This window comes from Dama dama, chromosome 5 (genome assembly GCF_033118175.1).
Source record: "Dama dama isolate Ldn47 chromosome 5, ASM3311817v1, whole genome shotgun sequence".
Classification (NCBI taxonomy): Eukaryota; Metazoa; Chordata; class Mammalia; order Artiodactyla; family Cervidae; genus Dama; species Dama dama.
The window spans coordinates 118,598,539-118,612,133 of record NC_083685.1 but is presented as its reverse complement, the minus strand read 5'-3'; positions in this window follow the sequence as shown (position 1 = coordinate 118,612,133).

The window sequence follows — 13,595 nt, the reverse complement described above, 5'->3', positions numbered from 1 at the left end:
TCTTTTTTTAAAAACAGTTTGATTTATCTTTGGCTATGCTGCATCTTGGTTGCCACAAGGGCTTTTTCTCTAGTTGCAGCGAGTCAGGGCTGCTCTCTACTTCTGGTGCTCCGGCTTCTCATTGCGGAGCACAGAGCATGGACGTGCAGACTTCAGTAGCTGCAGGAAGTGGGCGCAGTAGTTCCGGTTTCCCGGGGAGCACAGGCTCAATAGTTGGGGCACACGAGCTTAGTCGCTCCATGGCATGTGGGATCAGGGGTCAGGGGTCATCCTGGATCAGGGATTGAACTCGTGTCTCCTGCATCGGCAAGTGGATTCTTTACCACTGGGCCACCAGGGCCACCAGGCTTCATTTCTTTTAAGTGTAGCAGTAAGTGGCATATGTTATAGCTCAATGGCAAGTATGCAAAAATAAGATTGCCACCTGGTTGTGGAAGCTGCTGCTGAAGAAGCATGAGAAAAAGAGAGGGTACAAGCAAGTTCGAACAAAAGCCCCATGCGAAAAATCAGGTAGCTCATGGGAAAGAGACGTTGGCCATTCCCTAGAGCTCCATCATTATGTGAAGCTCCTTTCATTTCGAGTCTATTTTGAGTGAGTCTCTTCCTTTCAACCACAGGAGGTAACTAAAAGCAGTTGGGAAGTAGGTTGAAATGTCCTTTGTAGACACAAGTTTGCCAAAGGAAACAAATGGAAGAAATGCAAATTTGTGTTTCCTTTCTAGGACTTCAACAAACATTAAAAACATCCCAAGTGAAAATGTTTCAAGAATAAGGTGAAAGACATTTCTGCTTCAAAAAAAACTATACAGATGAAGCCAGACCTGCAAAACCTGCTTCATTTTCATGCATGCAAGTTGTGAAATAATTGTTTTACTCAAGTAAAGAGGGTTAAATGAGGGTACTTGGATTTTTTTCCCCCAACTTTAAACTTTTTATTTTGTACTAGGATATTGCCGGTTAACAGTGTTGTGGTAATTTCGGGTGAACAGTGAAAGAACTCAGCATACATGTATATGTATCCATTCTCCCCAAAACCCCCCTCCCATCCAGGCTGACACATAACATTGAGCAGACTTCCATGTGCCATACAGTCTGTCCTTGTTGGTTGTCCACTTGAAATACAAAGGGCACTTGATTTTTTCAAATAACAACAACAGCAAACTGACTAGTGTATCTGGTGGGTTAACACTGTGTTGTATTCACATTTTTTTTGAGCAATATGTTTTCATTGTCAGAATATAAAAATGTCCAAAAGTTCCCTTTTTTCTGATTTGCATCTGGATGAAAAAGCTTCTTAGCATAATGAGACCCTCCCCACCCTAATGAATAACTTTTAAGTCAGATCTGATTAATACACAGAAAAACTCAACCAAGAAAAGCCAAGACTTTAATTGGTTTTGCTGAATACCAGCACCTCAGCTAAAACTCTTCAGTGATTCCTTTTAAATAAAATTGAACCAAAAGTACCCAAAAAAAGCATTCATAGCTTAAAAATGAATCTTCAAATCTGAATCCAAATAGGAATCAACTATTTTAATTGTTTTGGTTGAGTTCCTTTTTTTCCCTCCTCACTGCATCTTCCTTGATTCTTCAAAGGAAAACCAAGGACTTCCCTGGTAGTCCAGGGGCTAAGACTCCAAGCTCCCAATGTGTGTGTGTGTGAGGTGGGGGGTGGCGGGGGGTGGGGCCCAAGTTCCATCCCTTGTCAGGGAACTAGATCCTACACGCCATGACTAAAGATTCCATATGCCACCACTAAGACCAGATGCAGCCAAATAAATAAATACTGGGCTTTCCTGGGGTCCAGTGGTTAAGAACCCACCTTGCAATGCAAGGGATACTGGTTCCATTCCTGGTCCAGGAAGATCCTGCATGCCGAGGGTCAACTGAGCCTGCGCTCTGGAGCCCACAAGCCACAACTACTGAAGCCCAAGCACCTAGAGCCAGTACCCCACAACAGGAGAAGCCCAAGCGCTGCAACTAGAGAAAGCCCTTGCACATCAATGAAGACCCAGCATAGCCAAAAATAAATAAATATTTTTTTAAAAAAAGAAAAAGAAAACCAAGGAAAGGTGCATTAAAAAGTAGACCATCTCACTATCTCCTGAGTGGACAATCTTAGAGTTTTTCTTCCCAGTGGGAGCACTGAAACCTATAAAGGGACCCCTAAGATTTCACATGGTATTCTCTTCTCTCCCATTCCAAGGCACTTGCTATTTTACTTTCCTCTAAAAGTACCTTTTAATTTCCTCTCCAGCCCAAACATCTGGCTTATTCATGACTGATACACATAATGGTTCTCTAATCCTAGGCCCACCTGCCATAATGCCGGCCAATGGGTCTCTAAGACCTTCCCGCAAACCTGTCTCCCCACTCCCCAACCCCCAAGACAATGGAAACCACCACCCTTGTCTAGACGCTACAGATAAAGGTGTCTCTCTAACATCCGAAACTCTTAAAACATTTTGCTATTGAATCACGGTCACTAGGGTTTTGAACACTAACATAAAAGTGATACTGATGGTCTTTCAGCTGCACTGAGATTGACCTAGTTTCCCTAAAGAGCGTGAGGAAATTTGGACCAAGTTCTGAACAACCAACTCTTAAAGTTGTAAAGTAATTGTTTTGTAAAGTTGTAAAGTAATTTTTCCTTTGGGAACACAGCTCTTCCAGAGTTTGGGGATTTCTTGTGTATGTGCACATTTGTAACAACATTTATAGATACTACTTCGATGTAATTCAGAGAAGAAGTCACCTACTGTTTGAGATAATGAATTTAATTTTACAGGAATTTAATTTCATTTAATTCCATAAAAAATAATTTCCTGGTATGAAAACACTATGTAAACTGCAAAATTCTAAGCCACTTTATTTCCAGTTATCAAAATTTAGATGACGAAAAGAAAGATCTATGTATAACTAACATTTGCCATGAAGACAGCCCCCAAAATAATGTTTAGCAGAAAAATGGAAATGTTTGTGTCAAGAGCACCACCTCTCTTGCTTCTTTCCTACTGACTTCATTACTTCATTTGTCATTAAGACAAAACTTAAGCAATTTATAAATCTATCTTTATACCAAAAAAAGGTAGTCAACTAAAAGTTTAGGTTGAGTAGAATGATGAAATTGGGACAGTTTCAGTAGTTAAGTTCAGTAGTTAAGACTCTGTGCTCCCAATACAGGGGGCCTGGGTTTGATCCCTGATTGGGAAACTAAGATTCTATGTACTGCACCATGTGACTCCCCCCCCAAAAAATAAAATAATTTTTTAAATGAAATTATTTTGGAGGGCTGGTTGAGAAGGAGGGGTTTATTGCATTGTTTGTCTCTAATTGCATCACGTTGTTTTTCTTTAATACACACACACCCTCATACTTACTCATGGAACATGGGCGTGGAGGGGAACAATTCCCAGACAGCTGAACAGGGCCCTAGTCCAGACCCACTTGGCCTTTCCCTTAGCAGCAATTCTACAAAGAAGTTCATCAGTACTGCCCGCAGGCTACCCGATTTGCCAGATCAAATACAGATCAGGGGTAGAAAAGGTTTCAGTCAGTTCAGTCCAGTCACTCAGATGTGTCTGATTCTTTGCGACCCCATGGACTGCAGCACGCCAAGCCTCCCTGTCCATCACCCACTCCTGCAGTTTACTCAAACGCATGTCTATCGAGTCGATGATGCCATCCAACCATCTCATCCTCTGTCATCCCCTTCTCCTCCTGCCTTCAATTTTTCCCAGCATCAGGTCTTTTCGAATGAGTCAGTTCTTCGCATCAGGTGGCCAAAGTATTGGAGTTTCAGCTTCAACATCAGTCCTTCCAGTGAACACCCAGGACTGATCTCCTTTAGGATGGACTGATTGGATCTCCTTGCAGTCCAAGGGACTCTCAAGAGTCTTCTCCAACACCACAGTTCAAAAGATTTAAGCGGCCTCAAACCTCTTCCTCAGCCCCACACCCTCAATATATTGGCACAGACTATTAAGTCACCCTCTTCCTAGGCTGACCGGAGTGTTTTATCTTCCACTTGCCTCCCCTCCCAGGCCTCCCTGTGAACTGGGTCATAGAGCCAGTCTCTTTGGTCCTCATTCTGATCCTGTTATAATTTATTCTATAATATAGTCCTTCATCCTTTTCCTCCTTTTTCATTCCTTCTTTCTTTTCACAGTGCCTATTATGTAGCAGACACTAGGAGAGCACAGGGGACACAAAGGGGAGCAAAAATAAATCTGATCTCTCACCTTATCCTTTAGTGGAAAAGATATATAGTACTTACAATTCACACAAATAAATGTGTCATTGCTACTCAATGCAGGGTCAGTGAAGGAAAGTTACATCATTCTAGAAGAGCAGAGAATTCAGGAAAGAGGGCTGGGATGTGGAGACTGAGATGTGAAAGGTGAGTGGCAGTTAGTTGATTTAGGAGGAGCTAAAAGCATTCCCAGCAAAAGAAAGAGTATGTACAAAGCCCGTGAGGCGAGCGAGGGCATGCATGCATGCATGCTCAGTCGTGTTCCACTCTTTGCAACCCTATGGACTGTAGCCCACCAGGCTCCTCTGTCTGTGAGATTTTCCAGGCAAGAATACTGGAGTGGGTTGCCATGTCATCCTCCAGGGGATCTTCCTCACCCAGAGATCAAACCCGCGTCTCCCACATCTCCTGCATTGTCAGCCAGCAGGGAACCTCGAGAGAAGGCATAGCCTGTTCCAAAACAATGTAGCTTCAATCAGAGAACAAGAGACATTTGATGAGAGATGATGCCCAGAGTCAGATCTTACAAAGCCCTTGTGGGTAGGGTTGCCAGATTTAGCAAATAAAAATACAGGATGCCAGGTTGAATTTAATTTCATATAAGCAATGAATAAATGCATAGGATACATTTACACTAAAAATCATGTGTTATCTGAAATTCAAATTTGACTGGGCATCCTGTGTCTTATTTGGCAACCCTACTGTGGGTCAGGTAAGGATTTGATCTGGTTCATCCTGAGACCGAGGTATTAAAATATTAAAGGATGTTAAGCAGGGAGTATCATAATCGGATTCAAATTTTGAATAGATCATACTGGCTACAGATTGGAAGGGGGCAAGTGGAGAAGCAGGTGACAAGCAAGCAGTTATAGTGACCAAGTAAGAGGGACTTGGACTTGAAGGGTGGTGGTGGAGGAGAGTGGGCAATTGGAGGAATTTTTTAATTTCTTAGTTTTAATTTCAAATGTGGTCATTGTTTTGTTATTGTTTTTAAAATATTTATTTATTTATTTGACTGTTTCAGGTCTTACCTGCCGAATGCAGGATCTTAGTTTTGACACATGGAATCTAGTTCCCTGACCAAGGATCAAACCTGGGGCCCTGTATTGGGAGGGCAAAGCCTTAGCCACTAGACCACCAGGGAAGTCCCTGATGTGATTTTTAGAAGATAAAGTCAGTAGCATTTGGGAGCTACTCAGGTCCCACTGCTTTAGACATCTTCCAAGTGCCAATGAGGCCCAAATCCACATCTCCAACCTGAGCGTCTGCCAGGAATTCCAGGCTCAGATGGGCTACCAACTTATCTGGCATCTCCTACTGAACACAGTCAAAAATAGAACTCTGGCTCTGCCTCCCCAAACCACTTCCTGTGAAACCCGTCTCCCCTGCCCACCCTTCCCCAGGTCAGTAAAGGAACACTCCAATTCACCTGGTCCCTCAAGGCAAAACACGCCCTTAATTCCTCTCTTCCTCTCACTCAATCCATCCTCCATCCTGTTGACTCTACCCACTAAATCCCATTCTGAACTGGTCCAATTTTTTCTATTTCCACTGTTATCACCCACAACAAACCACCATCTATTGCATCTAGAAGACTGCCAGAGCCTCAAAACTGCTATTTCTCTTTCTACTTTTATTCGCCTCTGAATCATTCTCCTCTTGGGAGCAAATTTGATCTTTTCAAAACAGAAATCAGACCTTAGGTTAAAACCCTTCAGTGACTTCTTATTACATTTAGAATATACCAACTCCTCATCTAGCCTACAGAGAGCCCTACAAGATCAAAGGTCCCTGACTTTCTCAGCCTCATCTTCTTCCATTCATTCCCTCACCTGACCCCTTCTTGTCTATCAAATCTCACTGGAAAGATCTCATCTTTAGGGACACTTAAAAATTATTTGGCTGTGTCAGGGGCTAGTTGTGGCACATGGGCTCTGTAGATAAGAAGGGCGGGTTTAGCTGCCCTGTGGCAGTTTCCTGACCAGGGACTGACCTGTATCCTCTGCATTGCAAGGTGGATTCTTAACCACTGGACCACCAGGGAAGTCCCTGGAAAGGTCTCCTCTTTCAGGAGACTTTTCTTGAGCAGATTGTCTCCTATTGCTGGATTGCAAGCTTTCTAGAATAGAAACTTCCCCTGTCTCCTTCACTGCAAAATACACAGTTCCTAGACACTCATCAGGCTTCCCAGATGGCTCAGTGGGTAAAGAATCTGCCTGCAATGCAGGAGACGCAGGAGACATGGGTTCGATCTCTGGGTCAATCCCCTAGAAGAGGGCATGGCAACCCACTCCAGTATTCTTGCCTGGAGAACCCCATGGGCAGAGGAGCTCGGCGGGCTGCAGTCCACCAGGCTGCAGAGAGTTGGACACAGCTGAAGCGACTGAGCATGCAGACACGCGGGCACTCATCAGTACTTGGGAAATAAATAAATGCATGGGAGCAGTTTGGATCTACGAGACGAGGCATAAGAAGTATCAGTGGTATCCAGCCAGATCCGAAGTTCTGTCCTTCTGCTTCACCCTGATCCCCAGCCCAGTGCCTGGAAACTACTTCCGGTGACCAGACCAAGAAAGGGTTGTTTATTCTCTCACCTGGCAAGACTCCCTTTTCCAGAGCTCTGGTCACTGGTCAGGGCTTCTCAGACTTCAGCTCGGACCCCTGGTGATGACAAGTTGCCCAAACCCTTCCTGAAGATTGTTCGGCTCTGTGAGCACTTAACTCTGTCCACCTATCTGAAACCCCTCAACCCAGCTCTTCTCTCCCACTTCCCTATCCTGTTACAATTAAATCACAAGTGCTGGCTTGACCCCAGATTCCAAACACACCCATTTGGGAGTTTGGCATTCACAGGGAGGGCGCTAGCATGTACACAGATTATGACAAAAAAGTTTAGATTCTTCCTTTATCTCTGATATTTGCTGTGGGAAACATCTTCAGTGGTGCCTGCCTGAGTGCCGGTCATATAGTCCAGTTCACGTCTGTGGTCTTGACATTTACCACAAAGGCATTCTGAGATTCTAAAACTGGAAAACAGACCTCAGGATACCTTAGACCTTTATTTAAGAACCAGTACTGCTCCATGTAACATTGGAGATTTGGTGGAATATATCTATTACCATCCATCCTGCTCCCAGAATGGCGCTTCTAGAAATGTTCCTTTGGCAAAGCACTTAACTATAGCCCACTCATGCAATGCTCAAGTCATCAACTGTCAACCTTCCATGAAAAATCTATAATGGGTAACATCCTCCCTTTAGAGTATGGGCAAGCATCCCTACTGTATAATTAGACTTATTCATTGTATATTTATCACCTGATTCTATTCTAGGAATCGAATGTGAGAGGCGATATCTTCCCCCAGCCTTCATAGCTAGGCAGCCAAGCAGCATAAACATGACAAGCAATCCAGACGGAATGAACATCCACAGCTCACATAAAAATGAACAGGGTCACAGCTGCCTTTGAAGACCAACCCTTAAATGTCTCTAACCAGATACGGATAGCCTGCCTTGTTCTTGCTCGTTGACTTTGATTGATTCATCTTGGAAGAGGAACGCTTTGACCCATTCTTATCTTAAGCTAGGTTGCAAAAGACTCTTAGTTCCTTCATTACAGCTGGTGCCCTTCCAAAAAGGACCACGATCTCCTTTAACTGCTTACCAAACAGGCTCAAATTTATGGACAAACACGCCAGAGCAGTTCCGGGTTTCTCAATCTGTTAAGTCTTACTTTATCCTAACGGGTCAAGTGCACGGGTCAAGTCCCATTTATTACAACGGCTTGCCATGTAAGTGTGATTTATCCAACAAGCATATATTAAACTCTTTATATGGATCAGACACAACTGCTGGTGCCATGAATACAAAGATGTAAAGTGATTCATTTCAATCAAATGGCACATTTTTACTGATTGTCTACAAAGTGCTAGGAAATGGGGTTGCGTGAGGAAACAGGACAACAGGGCCCCTCTACCCTCAAGAAACTTACGATACAGTGGGAAAGCTTAGGTGAGTGAGCAAACAAATAGATAAAATAGGTAAGTTCAATTCAGGTGCTCAGTCCTGTCTGACTTTTTGCCACCCCATGGACTGCAGCACACCAGGCTTCCCTGTCCATCAGCAACTCCCAGGGCTTGTTCAAACTCATGTCCATCGAGTTGATGATGTCATCCAACCATCTCATCCTCTGTCATCCCCTTCTCCTCCTACCTTCAATCTTTCCCAGCATCGGGGTCTTTTCCAAGGAGTCAGTTCTTACATCAGGTGACCAAAGTATTGGAGTTTCAGCTTCAGCATCAATCCTTCCAATGAATATTCCTTTCGGATGGACTTGATTGATCTCCTTGAAGTCCAAGGGACTCTCAAGAGTCTTCTCCAACACCACAAATTACTAAAATAGGTAAAAACTGTGATTAAAAAAAGGAAACAGATAAATAGAATTGCAGGAGGTGGAGGATGGACACAATTCAGCCCAATGACATCCATCCAAAAAAAGAAAGAAACAAAGAAAATTTATCTCCAGGCTTCCCAGGTGGCGATAGGGGTAAAGAATCCACCTGCAATGCAGGAGACCCAGGAGACATGCATTTGATCCCTGTGTCAGCAAGATCCCCTGGAGGAGGGCATGGCAACTCACCCCAATATTCTTGCCAGGAGAATCCCATGGACAGTGGAGCCTGGCAGACTACAGTCCATAGGATCGCAAAGAGTTGGACATGACTGAAGCGACTTAGCACATCTCCAGTCTCATAATCTTTCTAGGGCTAAAAATGAGTCAGAAGTTGTTCCAATTCATAGCATCTGTAAGAGTTCAGTAACCTTCCTAGTGCAGCTGTTCTGTTACTTGTCCTAAAATCTCTTGGGCATCAGGAAGGTGGGGCTTAGTTTTCACTTCCAAGGTGAAAGCCCTCCCATATTTTCTTCTTATTTTGACTCCCTCAGGGTCTTTACACCCATTTCAGGCTCCTGAACTCAGGAAAGGTTGCTCCATTGCTCTTTTCTTGAACCAGGAACTTTGATCTCACCCTTCCCTGGCAGGTAAACTTGATCGCTATGCTTGGTCTTCAAGTACAAGTCGAGGTATAACCCTTGGAAGTCCTGAGGCCCTTTCAGGCAGTTCAGGAAGACAAACTGTCCAGATGTTATTTTCCTTCAGCGGGGACACTATGGAGCTCTTTTGGTGTGGTATGACACATGATTCCATGGTGGACTGAATACAGAAGCAGATATGAGCATCCAGTTACCTTTTATTAAAGTGAAAATGAAGTCACTCAGTCATGTCCAACTCTTTGCGACCCCATGGACTGTAGCCCACCAGGCTCCTCCGTCCATGGAATTTTCCAGGAAAGAGTACTGGAGCGGGTTCCCATTTCCTTCTCCAGGGGATCTTCCCGAGCCAGGGATCAAACCCGGGACTCCCACATTGCAGGTAGACACTTTACCACCTGAGCCACCAGGGAAGCCCATCTTTTAAGCCAGACATTAAAGAGACTTGCAAAAGGGTAAAACGAGGTCCCTCTTCTCACTAAATTGTTTTTTCAAATTATTTTTCATAAAAATATTATTTATGTTAACATGTAATGAGTTTATTATTATTTACCTGGTGGCTCAGATGGTAAAGAATCTGCCTGCAAAGCAGGAGACCTGGGTTCGTTCAATCCCTGGGTTGGGAAGATCCCCTGGAGAAGGGAACAGCTACCCACAGGAATTCTGGCCTGGAGAATTCCATGGACTGTATAGTCCATGGGGTCGCAAAGAGTCGGACACGACTGAATGACTTTCACACACCAAAAAAATGAATACATATTTCATAATTCCTCACCTTTAATTTCTAATTTGGTAAATATCAATATATACACCCCATAAAATAGAAGTCTTTTGTAATCCTCAGTCATTTCTAAGAGTGTAAAGGGAATCCTGAAATCACAAAGTTTGAGAAGCCCTGTTTTAAAGCCTTCAAACTGAAGATGAGGGAAAGCACAAATACGAAAGAATGAGTAAACATTCACTCTTAATTCATTAGTCCCACAAATATTTATGGGACAGGCACTATGCCAGACACTAGTGATAAATCTAGAGTCCCTTCAAAGAAATAAATATAATGGGGGAAATAAATAAGTAACTGGGACATCCCAGTTCTGAACGTTTCAATCACACTGGTGTCCTGAATCAGACATTTAATCCAGTCTCGGAGAGTCAGAGAAGACTTCCTGGAGGAGGAGGTGTCTAGGCTGGCACCTCAAAAATGGGTAGTAGGTGCAAAACACAGTTCAGTAGAGAGACTGATTTTGTTGTTTTTGTTTAGTAGCTAAGTCGTGTCCAACTGTTTTGAGAGTGGGTTGCCATTTCTTTCTCCAGGGGATCTTCCCAACCCAGGGATCAAACCTGAGTCTCCTACTTGTGGGGCAGATTCTTTACCACTGAGCCATCAAGGAAGCTGAGAGAGGCTTGGAGGAAAAGAAAGGTTTCAGAGAGGCCAGGATATCTATGCTGAATCTTACTGTATTTCTTTTCCAAATAACAAAGGGGCCACCAATTCAATGTCAACCACCTTAGTCCTTTTGAAACATAAAAGACCTATTAATCTTATTAAGAATTTACACCTTGGTAAAGGAAATGGCATCCCACTCCAGTATTCTTGCCTTGGAAATTCCATGGACAGAAGAGCCTGGCAGGCCTTCTCATCCTCTGTTGCCTCTTTCACCTTAAAAAAATTTTTTTACAATAAGGAATTCCCCACTGGTCCAGTGGTTAGGACTCCCAATGTAGGGGGCATGGGTTTGATCCCAGGTTGGGGAATTAAGACCCAACATGCTTCATGGCTCAACAGTTCAGTTCAGTTCAGTCGCTCAATCGTGTTTGATTCTTTGAGACCCATGGACTGCAGCACACCAGGCCTCCCTTTCCATCACCAACTCCCAGAGTTTACTGAAACTCATGTCCATTGAGTCGGTGATGCCATCCAACCATCTCATCCTCTGTCATCCCCTTTTACTCCCACTTTCAATCTTTCCCAGCCTCGGGGTCTTTTCACATGAGTCAGTTCTTCACATGAGGTGGCCAAAGTATTGGAGTTTCAGCTTCAGCATCAGTCCTTCCGACGAATATTCAGGACTGATTGCCTTTAGGGTGGACTGGTTGGATCTCCTTGCAGCCCGAGGGACTCTCAAGAGTCTTCTCCAACACCACAGTTCAAAAGCATCAATTCTTCGGCGCTCAGCTTTCTCAATAGTCCAACTCTTACATCCACACATGACTACTGGAAAAACCATAGCTTTGACTAAATGGACCTTAGGTAGCAAAGTAATGTCTCTGCTTTTTAATATGCTATCTAGGTTGGTCATGACTTTTCTTCCAAGGAGCAAACGTCTTTTAATTTCATGACTGCAATCACCATCTGCAGTGATTTTGGAGCCCAAAAAATTAAGGTCTGTCACTGTTTCCCTATCTATTTTCCATGAAGTGATGGGACCAGATGCCATGATCTTAGTTTTCTGAATGTTGAGCTTTAAGCCAACTTTTTCACTCTCCTCTTTCACTTTCATCAAGAAGCTCTTTAGTTGTTCTTCACTTTCTGCCATAGGGGTGGTGTCATCTGCATATCTGACGTTATTGATATTTCTCCCAGCAATCTTGATTCCAGCTTGTGCTTCATCCAGTCCAACATTTCTAATGATGTACTCTGCATATAAGTTAAATAAGCAGGGTGACAATATACAACCTTGATGTACTCCTTTCCTGATTTGGAACCAGTCTGTTGTCCCATGTCCTGTTCTAACTGTTGCTTCTTGACCTGCACACAGATTTCTCAGGAGGTAGGTCGGGTGGTCTGGTATTCCCATCTCTTGAAGAATTTTCCTGTTGTGATCCACACAGTCAAAGGCTTTGACATAGTCAATAAAGCAGAAGTTGATGTTTTTCTGGAACTGTCTTGCTTTTTCGATGATCCAACAGATGTTGGCAATTTGGTCTCTGGTTCCTCCGCCTTTTCTAAATCCAGCTTGAACATCTGGAAGTTCATGGTTCACGTACTGTTGAAGCCTGACTTGGAGAATTTTGAGCATTACTTTGCTAGCATGTGAGATGAGTGCAATTGTGCGGTATTTTGAACATTCTTTGGGATTGGAATGAAAACTGACCTTTTCCAGTCCTGTGACCACTGCCGAGTTTCCCAAATTTGCTGGCATATTGAGTGCAGCACTTTCACAGCATCATCTTTCAGGATTTGAAATAGCTCAACTGGAATTCCATCACCTCCACTAGCTTTGTTCATAGTGATGCTTCCTAAGGCCCACTTGACTTCACATTGCAGGATATCTGGCTTCAGGTGAATGATCACGCCATCATGGTTATCTGGGTCGTGAAGATCTTTTTTGTATAGTTCTGTGTATTCTTGCCACCTCTTCTTAATATCTTCTGCTTCTGTTAGGTCCATACCATGTCTGTCCTTTATTGAGCCCATCTTTGCATGAAATGTTCCCTTGGTATCTCTGATTTTCTTGAAGAGATCTCTAGTCTTTCCCATTCTGTTGTTTTCCTCTATTTCTTTGCACTGATTCCTGAGGAAGGTTTTCTTATCTCTCCTTGCTATTCCTTGCAACGCTACATTCAAATGGGTATATCTCTCCTTTTCTCCTTTGCCTTTCGCTTCTCTTCACAGCTAACTGTAAGGCCTCCTCTGACAACCATTTTGCCTTTTTGCATTTCTTTTTCTTGGGGATGGTCTTGATCCCTGCCTCCTGTAAAATGTCACGAACCTCTGTCCATAGTTCTTTAGGCACTCTGTCTATCAGATTTAATCCCCTGAATCGATTTCTCACTTCCACTGTATAATCGTAAGGGATTTGATTTAGGTCATACCTGAATGGGCTAGTGGTTTTCCCCACTTTATTCAATTAAAGTCTGAATTTGGCAATAAGGGGTTCATGATCTGAGCCACACTCAGCTCCTGGTCTTGGTTTTGCTGACCGTACTTCATCTTTGGCTGCAAAGAATCTAATCAATCTGATTTCGGTATTGACCATCTGGTGATGTCCATGTGTAGAGTCTTCTCTTGTGTTGTTGGAAGAGGGTGTTTGCTATGACCAGCGCATTCTCTTGCAAAACTCTGTTAGCCTTTGCCCTGCTTCATTCTGTACTCCAAGGCCAAATTTGCCTGTTACTCCAGGTATTTCTTGACTTTCTACTTCTGTATGGCTCAACAACAACAGAAAGAATTTACAGCAGGGCAGTTCCCTGGTTGCCTAGTGGTTAGGATTCTGGGCTTTCACTGCAATGGCCCAGGCTGGATCTCTGGTGGGGGAACTGAGATCCCACAAGCACAGCCAAAAAGAAAAAAATTT